Genomic DNA, 17,217 nt, shown 5'->3' on the forward strand with positions numbered 1-17,217 from the left:
AGCTAATTTTCATGGCTACAAAAGAAGTTTGTTGATGCATTATTGATTAGACAAATAGATATTCAATATAATAAAAACAAAATACTGCAGATGCTGGAAATCTGAAATAAAAACAAGAAATGCTGGAAATACTGAGCAGGTCTGGCAACATCTGTGGAGAGAGAAGCAGAGTTGACATTTCAGGTCAGCGACCCTTCATCAGAACTGGCAAATATTAGAAAAGTAATAGGTTTTAAGCAAGTAAAGTGGGGGTGTGGCAAGAGATAACAAAAGAGAAGGTGTTGATAGGATAGGTCACAGAGAATAACTGACCAGAAGGTCATGGAGCAAAAGCAAATGGTATGTTAATGGTGTGCTGAAAGACAAAGCATTAGTACAGAGAGGGTGTGAATTGACAGAAAAATGAAGTCCCCAGTGGGTAGGCACAGTAGAAACAAACTAAAATTAAATAAACAAATAAAAAAGAAAAAGAAACTAAAAGTAAAATGGGGGGTCCGTCATGCTCTATAATTATTGAACTCAATGTTCAGTCCAGCAGGCTGTAGTGTGCCTAATTGATAAATGAGATGCTGTTCCTCGAGCTTTCGTTGATGTTCACTAGAACACTGCAGCAATCCCAGGACAGAGATGTGGGCATGAGAGCAGGGGTGTGTGTCGAAATGGCCAGCAACCAGAAGCTCTGGATTAGGCTTTCGGACTGAGCGGAGCGGTCATCCAATCGGCATTTGGTCTCCCCAATGTAGTGGAGTCCACATTGTGAGCAGAGAATCCAGTACACTAAATTGAAAGAAGCACAAGTAAATCGCTGTTTCACCTGAAAGGAGTATTTGGGGCCTTGGATAGTGAGGAGAGAGGAAGTAAACGGGCAGGTATTATACCTTCTGCAATTGCAGGGGAAGATGCCGTGGGAAGTGGACGAGGTGGTGGGGGCAATGGAGGAGTGGACCAGGGTTTATTTTTTTTATTCATTCATGGGATGTGGGCGACGCTGGCCAGGCCAGCATTTATTACCCATCCCTAATTGCCCTCGAGAATTTGGTGGTGAGCTGCCTTCTTGAACCGCTGCAGTCCATTTGGGGTAGGTAGACCCACAGTGCTGTTAGGAAGGGAGTTCCAGGATTTTGACCCAGCAACAGTGAAGGAACAGCAATATAGTTCCAAGTCAGGATGGTGTGGGACTTGGAGGGGAAATTGCAGGTGGTGGTGTTCCCATGTATTTGCTGCCCTTGTCCTTCTAGTTGGTAGAGGTCGTGGGTTTGGAAGGTGCTGTCTGAGGAGCCTTGGTGCATTGCTGCAGTGCATCTTGTAGATGGTACACACTGCTGCCACTGTGCGTCGGTGGTGAAGGAAGTGAATGTTTGTCGATGGGGTGCAAATCAAGCGGGTTGCTTTGTCCTGGATGGTGTCGAGCTTCCTGAGTGTTGTTGGAGCTGCACCCATCCCGGCAAGTGGAGAGTATTCCATCACATTCCTGACTTGTGCCTTGTAGATGGTGCACAGGCTTTGGGGAGTCAGGAGGTGAGTTACTCACCTCCGGATTCCTAGCCTCTGACCTGCTCTTGTAGCCATGGTATTTACATGGCTACTCCAGTTCAGTTTCTGGTCAATGGTAGCCCCTAGGATGTTGATAGTGGGGGATTCAGCGATGGTAATGCTGTTGAATGTCAAGGGGAGATGGTTAGATTCTCTCTTGTTGGAGATGGTCAATGCCTGGCACTTGTGTGGCGCGAATGCTACTTGCCACTTATCAGTCCAAGCCTGTCGCAGAGGGAACGATCCCTTCAGAATGCTGGCATTCCTGGAAGAGAAGTGGCAGTGAATTAAACACTAAAATAAAAGCAAAATATTTCAGATGCTGGAAATCTGAAAGTAAAACAAGAAATACTGGAAATACGCAGCAGGTCTGGCAATATCTGTGGAGATGTTCAATATATTAGCTGTAATTCATCATGAAATATGGAACAACTATCTTTGCTTTCTGCTGTAAAAACTATTTAGCCTTGTGCCATCTGAAATGCTGCTGCTTTTTTTTTTAAAGAATATTTCATTCGGGATTTAGTTCCTATTATGAAGTAAACAATGACTTCTGGAACATTATATCTTGAGTATCTGGCAAGTGAATCATAGATTTAATTTTTGATTAAGTTTATTTTCAAGTTCACTGGTTCTGCTTTACCTTTGTTGAAATGTCAATTAGACATTTTGCATACATGACCCAGTGTAAAATCCCTGGAGTGACTCTGCAATGTTACATCTTATGTTGTGAACAACAGACTGCAGGAGATTTGGGAAGCTTCTGAGAACTCATGAAATCTAGCTCTCAAAACACTTGTTCCTATTTTTGGAGACAAAATAGTACTTCTGGTTGGAGAAATGTAATGGTTTTGTTAAGACTGTGTTGTAAATTTATTTCTTGTGTACAGTGTAGCACTCCAAAATTTGCAGTAATTAACAAAGTTGTATCAAAAAATTAGGTCATTGTTTTTATTTAAATGGTATCCAGTAGAAAAATACATATTATCCATAAATTCAAGCTTATAGCTCTTGCTTTTAGATGACTTGGGATCATAGCTGAAGGCTAATGATTCTGTATTTTGTAAATTTTAACAGCTGCCAATCAAAATAGTAGATGAACCTTTATTTTCCTCTGTTAGAAAAGTTAGGTTTTCTTGAGTGTGTTCACCTTGATTAACTGCCTTTTCTGCCAGAAGTAAATAATTAAATATCAAATGGGTAAGAAAGAATTTGTGGAGCTGCTACTTTTTTAAATGGCATAGAACATATCTCGCAGTAATTGTACTGCATTCAGATTTTTTGGTTGGGCCCCAGTTCCCAACATTGGGACCGGAAGTGGAAGCCATCGTTCCTTGGGTGGGAATCGACTGGTTGCAAGTGATTTTCTGGCAGCCAGCCAGTTAAGAGTTGGCAGGCATGGAGGCTGACCACTAAGGCAGAGGTGGTGTGAGGTCATGCTACAGCAATTGTTCGTGCCATATTTAAAGGGCTGCCAGCACTAAGTGTCATGGGCACTGCCAGGGCATCTGCAGAAGGAAAGAAAATCAGCAAAAAAAGTGGCGGAAGGAAGATCCCTTGAGGCCCCATGGTTCAGTGATGCCTCCCTGCAGGCTCTCCGTCCGGCTGTAAGGGCAAGGCAGGAGGTGCTCTTCCCCCAGGGATGGGAGGAGGAGACCGGCCCAACTGACCAAGTAAGCCTGGATGGCGATGGCAGAGGAGATCAGAAGCTACGGGGTCTCACATAACCTGGCTCCAGTATTACAAGTGGGTCAGTGACCGTATTCGTTCTGCCAAGGTGAATACTCCGTACCTCTTTTCCCTTTGGGGCTTGCCTGGGGCAATGCGAGAGGGTGCGCTTGGTGGAAAGGGAGTGACCACCCAGTCCGTGGCAATGGGGTCAGGCAGCAGCATATCATGTCACAGGAATGGCTGCATCTCGGTGAGAGGCACCCATCTGTGATTGCGGACTTCAGTAAGGTCCCCCGCGAGTGGCCACATGCAGGAGGCATTCGTGTGCTCCTCTGATGGACAGCTGGGCTGCGACCAGCACAGGTGTTGAGCTTGTCTTCATGGAGCGACTAACCGTTTTCATTGGGCTTGCAGGAGGAGATGGCCCATAACATTAAGGAACGGGTCAAGACCAATGGAAGGGTTCCATACCTGGCTATCCTAACCCCCATGGAGGTATTGGAATTGGCACGCCAGCATTGGGGGCCGTTCCATCGCAGGCGAGACAGGAGTGCAGATGCAAGGGAGAGTGGCCAAGTGCATAGGCACAAGGGAGTCTCTGGCGCACAGGAGACAAAGTGCTCATGTGTCCACCACCGGACACATGGAGCTCCACACTGTGTATTTGGAAGGAAGTATTAGGAAGCATATAACCCTTTAATGTAGCTTTTCTCTCGGGCAGAAGGATAGAGTCCTGCAGTGACCGGAGGACAGCCGCCCACCTTTGAGGCAGAGGCGATCTCAGATATTGCACTGTCACATTATTCCCTTGCACCCTCCACTAGTGCAGATACTTTCATGTCGGTGGGTGTATGTTTGCACATAGATTCAGGGTCACAGCCTGGTCAGCACAGATGCACCTGAGCAGCTGATGAAGGCTGTGGCAGCCGAGGCCACTGACATTTGGAGGACTGAGGGAGGCTAGACACATGTTGAGCCCCGGGCTGATGACATGCCTCTCCAATCAAAAATGCTGGAACTGTAGTGTGAAGTAAGGGAACATGTTGCAGAGCTTCCAGAGGGTATTTGCATCAGGCATGGACAATGGAAAGGTCCATCCAGGCCTTGAGTGCTGCCATGTCTCTGATGGGTGCATGCTTGGCTTCCTCCATCGAGAGATTGGCAACCTTCCTGGAGAGCCAAGTCCAGCAGACCGCTCAGTGGATGCCAGAGATGTGTGTAGACCTGAATGCCATCACCTCGACCATGAGCACTATGCAGCAGTATCAAGGTGTGAGGGGGATGAGACGTCTGGAGTCTTCACCAGGTCCTCATACTTCTCAAGTCAACAGGGAGGTACATGTGTGTACCATTTCAAGGGAGGAGGATTGTCTAACCTCTATTTCCGGGTGCTCTTTGCCAGTGTCACCAGTGTCTCAAGTAACTGCAAGAACAGAGGAGGGTCCTGAACCTATGCAGGAGTCCCTCGGTATGCCAGGGCCCTCCAGGCCTCAAGCAGCTGGAGGACAACTGCAAGGTCATTCCAAGTCACAGAGCAGCAAAGTCAGCAACCTGCTTCCAACAGAGCACTGGGGGGGCACCATGTAGGAGCACCCACGGGTCAAGAGAGTGTTAAAGTGTGAAGCCTTGTGTTTCCTGTTTCTTTTAATAAAGGTTTTAATGGGTTGGCGCGACATCATCTCTCCTATTTTGTGGGCCTCTGGGACTTCCAGAATACCCCGGCACCCTCAAGTGAGGGATCATGCCAAGTGTGGTCACTCTTCACCATTGTCGCTGTCCAATGTGCAACTGGGCTCAGGGCGATGGAATGGTAAACAAAGGAGGCGATAGCAGGGCTGCAGAAAGGTGAGGTTTTATTAGTAAGGGTCATCTGGAACATCTGTGTGTTAATGCATCTCAAGCCTCCCTTCTGCATATCTTATTGCGTCTTGCCTGTGGTCCCTAGGTTCTTTCTTCTTGCCTCGCCTGGTCAGCAGCCTCCTCCAGAACCACCTCATCGGAGGAGGCATCACGATCTACGATATCCTCAATATCCAACGCCTCCTCCCTTTCCAGCACCAGGTTGTGCAGAGCACAGCAGACTATGATGCATAAGACCCTTCCTGGAGCATACTGAATGGCTTCACCAGATCGATCAAGACACCAGAATCGCAAATTCAGGGGAGCAATGGTCTGCTTGATGGTTGAACGTGTTGACCCGTGGCAAATGCGTGGGTTCCTCACAGGCATTAGTAGCCATATCTTCAGTGGGTAGCCCTCGTCACCCAGTATCCTTTTCCTGAAGGCATGCAGGGGCCGCAAAAGCTGTGACACCTGGGAATGCTGAAGGATGTATGTGTTGTTGCTGCTTCCTGGGAACCGTGCCCACACCTGAAAGATCCATCTGTGGTAAGTGGAGGTGCGCCAACAGGGGCAACTTGTGCTGCAGGGGGAGTCCTCCGTGGGGAACAGGGTGCCCAATCAGGAGGGCCCCTTCCCCCGAGCCTTCTGAGGTGCCGAAGTGCCCTTCCATCACTGGTAATATACCAGCGCTGGTAGGAGGAGGCCCTTAGGTGTGAATTAATTGGCCGCTTAAGGACCTTAATTGGCCTGGGGTGGGCAAGCCATTTTTAACCTCCCCCGCTGCTGGTAAAATGGCAGCGGGGGTGAATAGGCGACGGGAATGGCACCCAGTGCCTCCCAATTGACTTTACGCCCCCCACCCCAGCCTCCAGTCTGCCCCGGGAGGGAGGTGGGGGGCGTCAAATTTCAGCCTATGCTGTTTCCTCCCCTCACTAGCACTTGGGTGTTAAAGCCAAGAGACAGCTACTCAGTTGATTCATCCACTGGGTCTATCGATGAGTGGCTCTCATGGTAATAATTGGCTTGTTTCTTTTTCCTGGTTCCCAATATTGTAAACTTTTAGTACAGTTGGAATGTCATGCAATTGCCTGTACAAGTTTGCACATTCCTGATTCTGTGTTTTAAAGTCATACCAGAAGAATGGAGGTGCATGAGACCACATGCTGCTTGCTGTCAGATATACCAATATTAGCAGCTGACTAGCTGTTTCTGGTTTTGAGACTCGATATAGCCAACTGCTGCAGGCTGCAAGAAAAGCCAGACAGGAGAATAAGTTTCTATTTTATGGTGAAAGTACCTTCTCCTGCAGTAATAATTCCTTTTACAATTGTAGTTCTTCAGTATTACACTGAAAGGTAAAGGCCTCCAACAATCCTAACAATTGTCATAAAGCACGTTCTTGGAAATATCCTTTGGTAAAACGTGCTTCAAATGTAATGTTATAGACTTAGTTTATTGTGTAACAAATTCTCAAAGCCAAGTATGTCTTTAAGGTAAGATATTTTGTTAGCAAACTAAACTAACGTCATTAAATTTAGTATGTTGTTGCATTGGTAATTCTTATTAACTTTGTATAAATCATTAAATTAGCAATTTGAAGGCTACCTTTAAAGTTGAATAACCTCATCAAAAGCATGTACATTCGATTAATTCTTGAATGAAGTGTGATTTTTTTATTTGAAAGTCACAATTCTAAATTTGTTGTGTGATTGCCTTTAAGACTAATATACCTTTAAGATCTTAGTATGCTAATGATCCAAGTACCAGGACATAGTCATGTGACTACATTCCCGTCTCATTCTGTAACTGTAACGGGAAGCAAGTTCTGTAATAGTTAGCCCTGTATTGTATATAGTTGTTAGCTGTTCAATAAACCTGTTTGAAGATCTCAAACAACCTGAACTCCACGCATCTCATAGATTCACAGAGTCATATAGTTAGTTATACAGTACAGAAATAGGCCCTTCGGCCCATCGTGTCTGTGCCGGCCATCAAGCACCTAACTATTCTAATCCCATTTTCCAGCACTTGGCCCATAGCCTTGTATGCTATGGCATTTCAAGCACTCATCTAAATACTTCTTAAATGTTGAGGGTTCCTGCATCTACCACTACTCCAGGCAGTGCATTCCAGATTCCAGCCACGCTCTGGGTAAAAAAACTTTTCCTCCAATCCCCTGTAAACCTCCTGCCCCTTACCTTAAATCTATGCCTCCTGGTTATTGACCCCTCCACTAAGGGAAAAAGTTTCTTCCGAACTATCCAATCAATGCCCCTCATAATTTTGTATACCTCAATCAGGTCCCCCCTCAGCCTTCTCTGCTCGAAGGAAAACAACCCTAGCCTATCCAGTCTCTCTTCATAGCTGAAACGCTCCAGCCCAGGCAACATCCTGGTGAATCTTCTCTGCACCCTCTCCAGTGCAATCACATCCTTCCTATAGTGTAGTGACCAGAACTATACACAGTACTCCAGCTGTGGCCTAACTAGCATTTTATACAGCTCCATCATCACCTCCCTGCTCTTATATTCTGTGCCTCGACTAATAAAGGCCATATGCCTTCATAACCACCTTATCTAACTGTGCTGCTGCCTTCAGTGATCTATGGACAAGTACACCAAGGTCCCTCTGTACTTCCTAGGGTCCTACCATCCATTGTATATTCCCTTGCCTTGTTAGTCCTCCCAAAGTGCATCACCTCACACTTCTCAGGATTAAATTCCATTTGCCACTGCTCAGCCCGTCTTCCCAGCCCATCTATATTGTCCTGTAATCAAAGACTTTGCTCCTCGCTATTTACGACACCACCAATTTTTGCATCATCTGCGAACTTACTGATCATACCACCTATATTCACGTCTAAATTATTAATGTACACTACAAACAGCAAGGGTCCCAGCACCAATCTCTACGGTACACCACTGGTCACAGGCTTCCACTTGCAAAAACAACCCTCGACCATCACCTTCTGCCTCCTGTCATTAAGCCAATTTTGGATCCAATTTGCTAAATTTCCCTGGATCCCATGGGCTCTTACCTTCTTAACCAATCTCCCATGCGGGACCTTCTCAAAATCCTTACTGAAGTCCATCTAGACTAGATCAACTGCTTTACCCTCATCTACACATCTCGTCACCGCCTCAAAAAATTCAGTCAAGTTAGTTAGACACGATCTCTCCCAACAAAGCCATGCTAACTTTCCCTGACTAATCCCTGCTTCTCCAAGTGGAGATTAATCCTGTCCCTCAGAATTTTTTCCAATATTTTCCCAACCACTGATGTTAGACTCACCGTCCTGTATTACCTGGTTTATCCCTGCTACCCTTCTTGAATAATGGCACCACATTTGCTGTCCTCCAGTCCTCTGGCACTTCTCCTGTGGCCAGAGAGGATTTGAAAATTTGTGTCAGAGCCCCTGCTATCTCCTCCCTTGCCTCACATAACAGCCTGGGATACATCTCATCTGGGCCTGGGGATTTATGCACTTTTAAGCCTGCTAAAACAGCTAATACTTACTCCCTTTAAATGCTAATATGTTCAAGTATATCACAATCCCCCTCCCTGAGCTCTACACCGACATCATCCTTCTCCATAGTGAACCCTGATGAAAAGTAATCGTTTAAAACCTCACCTATGTCCACCGGCTCCACACAAAGATTGCCACTTTGGTCCCTAATGGGCCCTACTCTTTCCCTGGTTATCCACTTGCCCTTAATATACTTATAAAACACCTTGGGATTTTCCTTTATCTTGCCCTCCAGTGTTTTTTCATGTCGTCTCTTCGCTGTCCTAATTACTTTAAGTATCCTCCTATACTTTCTATACTCCTGTCGTGCCACTGCTGTTTTCCGTGCTCTGAATCTGCCATAGCCTTTTTTTTCCTGATCCAATTCTCTATATCCCTTGACACCCAGGGTTCTCTGGACATGTTGGTCCTACCCTTCACCTTTATGTTGCATCAGATAACATTAAAAAAAAGCTTCTAACTTCAAAATTAAGCCTAATGTTTTGAGGTGATTTCTAGGAAGTATCTATCAAATTGTTTAGTGAAGGTTAGGAATGAAATTATTTTGAGAGTTTGCATACAACATATGGATTAGTTCTGGTTACAATAAGGGGTCTCCCTTTTAAGACGCAGATGAGGAGGAATTTCTACTGAGGGTTGTTGATTTCTTGGAATTCTCTTTCCCAGAGAGCAGTGGAGGGTGGGTCATTGAATATATTCAAGACTGAGTTAGATTTTTGATCTGCAAGGGAGTTGAGGGTTATGGATGGCAGACAGGAAAGTGGAGTTAAAGCAACAGTCAGATCACCCGCAATCTTATTAAAAGGCGGAGCATGCTCAAGGCGCCGAAATGGCTTTGTCCTATTATGCTCACATAATGATGTAAAAGATAGCTTAGTGGGCAATTAAAAGACTGTTTTGCACTGCTTATTGACAGCAACAGCAGTGGAGACGGTTGCGAAAATTGATGAAAAAGTGGAAGATAAGCTGCAAGCATCAGTTTGTTCCCCTTTCTGCACCTTTATTTTCTATCAACTTATCTCTCCAAAGAAAGGAATCAAATTTGTCTCCAAAGGTTTTTTTTTGATATGCTTGCTGTTTGTTAAAGTGTCATTAGTAAACTTTGAGTAAGATGTGTATGTTTTCCACCAGGAGAAATTAACTGACCTCCTGAGCAAAAGTAGCTAAACTTTTCACTACAGAATTTGTTGAACATGGATTTTGCTGTAATTATTAATTATACTGGGTCAGTGTTGGCCTTGGTGGGAAAGGGCTGCCCAGGAGCATAGCCTCCATTGGAGACATCTTATCCTGGCTTTCAAACACCTCATTGTGTTGCATTCAGCAGCACTTAAATTAACAATGCAGCATTTTTCCACGAGCATTTTAAAAAGCTGTGTGGTAAACTGTTCAAAAGTTTGACTGCTCATTGTTTAATTCTCCAACAGGGGAAATTGATCATCCTGGGGTTTACTTTGAATAAATCATAAATACAAGGAAAAACTAACCAAAATGAACTTAAGTTTTTTCTTGTAACTTGGTTTGCAATGTAATCATTGTTTCTGACTTCAAAGCTTGGGTTGACGACATAAAAGTGCAAATACTTTTTTGAAAGCCATGAATCTATAAATCCATAAATGGGAGTGGAACTGAATAGGGCTCCAACAGGTTTTCTGCTTTGTTTAATTTCAAAGTCTCCTGCTGTCGGGAGCTGAATGAACATTCTAGCCTTCACTTCACCAGCTGTTAATGAAACAACCGGCATTTATATAATTATTTATTATCATGTTATTTAGGCAAATATTGCAGGTAATTTGCACACAGAAAGGTCCTACAAATAGCAAATGAACAGATGCCCAGATAATTTGGCCGGAATTTTACTCTTGGTGATGGGAGTCCTCCACCGAATGACAAGTCGGTGGCAAACCCGCTTCCGCCTGGCCTGGAGATCCGACCCGAATTTTGCGGGTCCCCGGCCGTTAAATGTTCTGAGGCGGGATTTTCACCAGCTTGTGGCAGGAAACCCCACCTAATAGAGCTGCCGGCCAATCAGCAGGCTGGCAGCTCTCTGTCCCAACGGCGCCACCGGAAGTGGTGGCGACTCCTGGGACTACAACCCAGCTTTGTGAAGAAGATGTCGGGGAACCCCGGAACATAGAAACTAGGAGCAGGAGGAGGCCATTCGGCCCTTTGAGCCTGCTCCGCCATTCATTATGGTCATGGCAGATCATCCAACTCAGTAGCCTGTTCCCGCTTTCGCCCCATACCCTTTGATCTCTTTAGACCCAAGAGCTATATCTAACTCCTTCTTGAAAACATACAATGTTTTGGCCTGAACTGCTTTCTGTGGTTGCGAATTCCACAGGCTCACCACTCTCTGGGTGAAGAAATTTCTCCTCATCTCAGTCCTGAAAGGTTTACCCCGCATCCTGAGACTATGACCCCTGGTTCGGGACTCCCCCATCATCGGGAACATCCTTCCTGCATCTACCCTGTCAAGTCCTGTTAGAATTTTATAGGTTTCTATGAGATCCCCCCTCACTCTTCTGAACTCAAGCGAATATAATCCTAACCGACTCAATCTCTCCTCATATGTCAGTCCCACCATCCCAGGAATCAGTCTGGTAAACCTTTGCTGCACTCCCTCTATAGCAAGAACATCCTTCAATGCAGTTAAGTTTTTGTTGCCTTGCCGGGGGTGATCAGTCAGGCCCCAGCGAGGCAAGGGTGGTCAGTTGGGGGGGATAGGGGGTGTGTTGGGTGGGGGGGCTGGGCGGGCCTCTATCGGGCACATTTGAGACCCTCCTCCCCCAGGCCGTTAGAGAGCTGCTTGCTTTCAACAGGCGGCTTTCCTTGGGCTTGGGCCGCCTGCTTGACCTGGGTAAAATCCCCATGGTGGTGGGCAGAGGCTGTTAAGTGGCCATGTAAGGGCCTTGATTGGCCTGGGGTGGGTGAGCCATTTTCTGCTAACCCCGCCCTGCGTAAAGTGGAGGCAGGAGCGGGACAGGAAGGCCTATCACCTGCAAGTCTTTGGTGGTGGGAGGAAACCGGAGCACCCGGCGAAAACCCACGCGGTCACAGGGAGAATTTGCAAACTCCTCACAGGCAGTACCCAGAACTGAACCCGGGTCCCTGGAGCTGTGAGGCTGCGGTGCTTGCCACTGTGCCGCCCAGCATTGAGGGAGGAATATTGAACTGAATTTATTTGGTTGGTAATTCCTGGTAAATGGTTTTTAAAGTAAAGACAGATTGATCACATGGAATTGAGTTAATTTTTCTTTTCTGAGATGGATAATGCAGGGAAAATGTCAACTTTTATCTTGGGAATTATCTTTGCAGAAGTCTTGAAAGTGAAGGACTTTGGTGTGTTGGGGCATCAGGCAGATGTAAAGTGACTTTACTTGATGAATAAGCCTTTATTTATTGACAGCTGTGGGATATCAGTTGTGCTTTCTAACTTTTTCTTTTCTTTTTTTCTTTTGGGCCTCCTTATCTCGAGAGACAATGGATACGCGCCTGGAGGTGGTCAGTGGTTTGTGAAGCAGCGCCTGGAGTGGCTATAAAGGCCAATTCTGGAGTGACAGGCTCTTCCACAGGTGCTGCAGAGAAATTTGTTTGTTGGGGCTGTTGCACAGTTGGCTCTCCCCTTGCGCCTCTGTCTTTTTTCCTGCCAACTACTAAGTCTCTTCGACTCGCCACAATTTAGCCCTGTCTTTATGGCTGCCCGCCAGCTCTGGCGAATGCTGGCAACTGACTCCCACGACTTGTGATCAATGTCACACGATTTCATGTCGCGTTTGCAGACGTCTTTATAACGGAGACATGGACGGCCGGTGGGTCTGATACCAGTGGCGAGCTCACTGTACAATGTGTCTTTGGGGATCCTGCCATCTTCCATGCGGCTCACATGGCCAAGCCATCTCAAGCGCCGCTGACTCAGTAGTGTGTATAAGCTGGGGATGTTGGCCGCTTCAAGGACTTCTGTGTTGGAGATATAGTCCTGCCACCTGATGCCAAGTATTCTCCGAAGGCAGCGAAGATGGAATGAATTGAGACGTCGCTCTTGGCTGGCATACGTTGTCCAGGCCTCTTACTACGATAGTAATTGGCTGCCAGCTCTCCTGTTCCACTTCCTCTTCTCCTTGTGCTGTGGGGATGCCGAAGTAAGACGTTCCTTGGAGCATTGATCATAAGGTTGTAGTATGCATCTGTAAAAGTGTGCAATGCCTTTATTAAAATGCGCATCTTTGTACATCGGAGCAGTTCAAAGAAGCATTGCTTCCGTTTGCAAGATGTGCATGAGAATGTGAATTTGGAGGAAGCAAAGCATCAGTTGTTCTGAGTTGATGTCTTGGCAGTAGATAGGATAGTCCAGGAGAATTTAAGAACATTTTGCTTAAAAAAGAAATGGAAGGCAGATAATCAGCAAACCAACATAGACATTCTGCAGCCATTATCTTTCTTGGGAACTATTCCCAAAGGGAAACTATGTTTCAGTTAACTTGGGTTCAGCAGAAACATAGTTTGTAATTTTGGCTGTACGACATATTCTGTCTTTTCATCTTTCACTTTAGAGGTGAAGCAGGCAGCAATGGATAAATTGTTCGGATAAATTGTCCTCCATACATTCAGTGTAATGAAAGAAGGGATGATATTTAACATGATTTTGCTATCTGACATCAATATTTGTTGTATGTCAAATGAGTATGTGCACTGAGGTCTGTATGAATTCCTTCTCAGCATGTTTTGTGACATTTGCTAGCTACTATTGGTTGCAGGACAGTTGGAAGGCCCAAAAATATTCAGTTCTTTGTGAGACTGCAAACTGAGACCATGCACCATTGACTGACATCTCTGTCTCGAGGGTGTTAATGTTTTCCTGCCATCTCAAACAGTACAGTAACTTCTGTGATATTTCAAGTATGTGTGATAGGAGTTGCTATTGCCACATTGACAGCTATTCTAAGCTACACTATATAGTGTGTTTTGCAAAGGCTTAATTTTTTAAATTTTACTGAGACTGGTTTATATAACATCTTCATTATCTGGTAATCCCACACCAACATGAAATCCAAGGTTTCCCAAATATCAACTGGGGCAGCATATAAAATGAAGTGTAAATTGCTGTCCACGTAACTAAATCACAACAGACTGCAATCCAATCCCTTCTGCAGTCCTCTGAAATGCTGCAAACCTCCAGCTGGTGTATAGTGTACTATCTATGCAGCCTTGTAATTTGTAAGTTTAGATGGTATGAATTTGAATTTACTAATGAGATTAGTCTTGAGCAGTTAGGGAATAGTGGATTGCAGAAGACCCAGGAGAGAAAGTAGGTTAGCCTCAGCAGAAATAATTTGATCATTGTGTGCTGTAAGTTTGTCTTGAGTAGTGACGCAAAACAGGCAATGGTGAATTGTTGAGTGCTTCTGTTTTTTTGTTAAATTTTGAAGATTTGTGTTTTAAAACTGAAAAGGAGTCCATAGATTTTTTTTTTTTTTTTACAAGGGTCACTGAGAGGTCTGGATTGTAAATAGTTACAGGAAGGCGCCTGTTTTCAAATAATTACCCAGCAGAGGTTGCTTTTGACTTGGGGAAAGATGTTTACCAAGAAGTGACAGGTATGTCATTGGGTAAAAAAATTAAATATACGTTGTGACCTGTGGAGAAGTGGAACTAGAATTAACAGTGCATTCCTCCCGCCTCGGTTGTAACAATTCTGTTATGACCGAGGCGGGAGGAATGCACTGTTAATTCGGTCCCACTTCTCCACAGGTCACAGCATATCCCTAAGTTTTTCCACTTACCTAAACAGCCAGTTAGATACTTTAATGCCCCCAGAATAAAGCACACCAACTAGGGTTCATTAATAAAGAACAAAATTATCCATTATTATATTATTTGGGAGCAGAGCGGCGACTGGCGGACCTGCGAGGAAGCTGATCCGAAGCGACGGCAGGCTCCCCGTGTGTCTCGGTGCGTACTGAGAATTGGTGCGTTCTGAAAAAAAGACTTACAGTGACATCACGGGAAATCTGCAAGGTGACTGGTTGGGTAAGTAACAGCTGTTAGTCAATTTAAATAGCTTAAAAAAAGGGGAAAGTTGTTTTTTTTTTTAAAGAAGACCTCAAGTGATAAAATGACTACTACGAGTGCTTTTTTTAAACTGAGTGTAATTTAGATTGTAGTGGGTAGAGTTTGGAGTAGAACAAGGCCCCTAGTGCAATTACTATTAATTAAGGGAGAAACTAATTAATCTAAAGGTAAGTCATGGCAGGAGATCTCGCACCCGTGATATGTTCCTCCTGCGCTATGTGGGAAATCAGGGACGCTTCCAATGTCCCTGATAACCATGTGTGCAGGAAGTGTATCCAGCTGCAGCTACTGGCTACCCACATTATGGAGCTGGAGCTGCAGGAGGGTTCACTGTGGAGCATCCGCGATGCTGAGGACGTCGTGGATAGCACGTTTAGCAAGGTGGTCACACTGCAGCTATTGGCTGCAGAAAAGGGATGGGTGATCACCAGGCGGAGTAGTAGCCAGAGGCAGGTAGTGCAGGAGTCCCCTGTGGCCATACCCCTCTCAAACAGATATACATATTGGATACTGTTGGGGATCGCCTGCCAGGGGAAAGCAGCAACAGCTAAGTTTGTGGCACTATGGATGGCTCTGCTGCACAGCAGAGAAGGAAAAGGAGTGGAAGAGCTATAGTGATGGGGGATTCTATCGGAAGGGGTACAGATAGGTGTTGCAGTGACTGCAGGATGGTATGTTGCCTCCCTGGTGCTTGGGTCAAGGATGTCATGGAGCGGCTGCAGGACAATCTGAAGGGGGAGGATGAACAGTCAGAGGTCATGGTACACATTGGTACCAACGACAGGTAAAAAGAGGGATGAGGTCCTGCAACAAGAATTTAGGGAGCTAGGTAGCAAATTTAAAAAGCAGGACCTCAAAGGTTGTAATCTCTGGATTACTCCCAGTGCCATGTGCCAATGAGTATAGGAATTGGAGGATAGAGCAGATGAATACGTGACTGAAGAAATGGTGCAGGAGGGAGGGCATTAGTTTCCTGGATCACTGGGTCTGTTTCTAACAAAGGTGGGACCTGTACAAGTTGGATGGGTTGCACCTGAACCAGAAAGGGACCAACATCTTTGCTGGGAGGTTTGCTCGTGCTGTTGGGGTAGGGGGGGGGGGGTGGTGCGGGGGGGTTTACACTAATTTGGCAGGGGATGGGATCTAGAGTGGAGGTACAGCAGGGGTGATGCTCCGTCAAATATTGAAGAGAAACTAAGTCAGTCTGGAAGGCAGAGCAAATATAGACCTATTAAGGCATATGGGAAAAGTGCAAGGCTGGATTGCACCTATTTTAATGCAAGGAGTCTTACTAGTAAGGCAGATGAATTGAGGGCATTGATTAGCACATGGGATTATGATATTGATGCTATCACAGAGACATGGTTGAGGGAGGCGCAGGACGGGCAGCTCAATATTCCAGTGTATAGAATCTTTAGGCATGACAGGGGAGGGGATAAAAGAGGAGGTGGCATTGCACAGTTGATCAAGGACTCAATTACTCCAGTCAGGAGGGATGATATCTTGGAAGGTTCTTCAAATGAGGCCATGTGGGTAGTACTGAAAAACAAAAAGGGGGCAATCACTTGGCTCGGAGTGTACTGCAGGCCTCTAAACAGTCAGGAAGAGATAGAGGAGCAGATATGTCGGCAAATCACAGAGGTGTAAAAATAATAGGGTAATAATAGTAAGGGATTTCAGCTTACCTAATATCAACTGGGATATTCTTAGTGCAAAAGGCTTAAAGGGGGCTGTATTCTTAAAATGTATACAGGAGAGCTTTTTGAGCCAGTACATAGAAAGTCCTACAAGAGAAGGGGCAGTACTGGACCTAATCCTAGGGAATGAAGCTGGACAAGAGGTAGTAGTGTCAGTGGGGGAGAATTTTGGGGATAGTGACCATAAGCCTGTAAGATTTAAGGTAGTTATGGAAAAGGACAAATACGGCCGATTTCAATATGATAAAACAGGATCTGGCCAGAGTGGACTGGGAGCAGCTACTTGTAGGAAGGTCTACATCAGACCAGTGGGAGTCATTCAAAGAGGAAATAGTGAGGGTTCAGAGCCAAAATGTACCCATTAAGATGAAGGGTAGAACCAACAAGTCCAGGGAACCCTGGATGTTAGGGGATATAGAGGATTGGATCAGGGGGAAAAAAAGGAGGCTTATGGCAGATTCAGAGCGCTGAAAACAGCTGAGGCACTACAGGAGTATAGAAAGTGTGGGGGGTGGGGGCAGTGGATACTGAAAAAAGTAATTAGGAGAGTGAAGAGGGGACATGAAAAAAACAATGGCGGGCAAGATAAAAGAAAATTCTAATGCATGTTATAAGTATATTCAGGGCAAGAGGATAACCAGGAAAAGAGTGGGGCCCATTAGGGACCAACGTGGCAATGCGTGTGGAGCCGGAGGACATAGGTGAGATTTTGAATGATTATCTTGCATCGGTGAAGGACGATGTGGGTGTTGAGATCAGGGAGGGGGATTGTGAAGTACTTGAAAATGCTAGCATTGAAAGGGAGGAAGTATTAGCTGTTTTAGTGGGCTTAAAAGTGGATAAATCCCCAGGCTCAGATGAGATGTATCCCAGGCT

Source organism: Heterodontus francisci, chromosome 10 (assembly GCF_036365525.1).
Source record: "Heterodontus francisci isolate sHetFra1 chromosome 10, sHetFra1.hap1, whole genome shotgun sequence".
In the NCBI taxonomy this organism is placed as follows: domain Eukaryota; kingdom Metazoa; phylum Chordata; class Chondrichthyes; order Heterodontiformes; family Heterodontidae; genus Heterodontus; species Heterodontus francisci.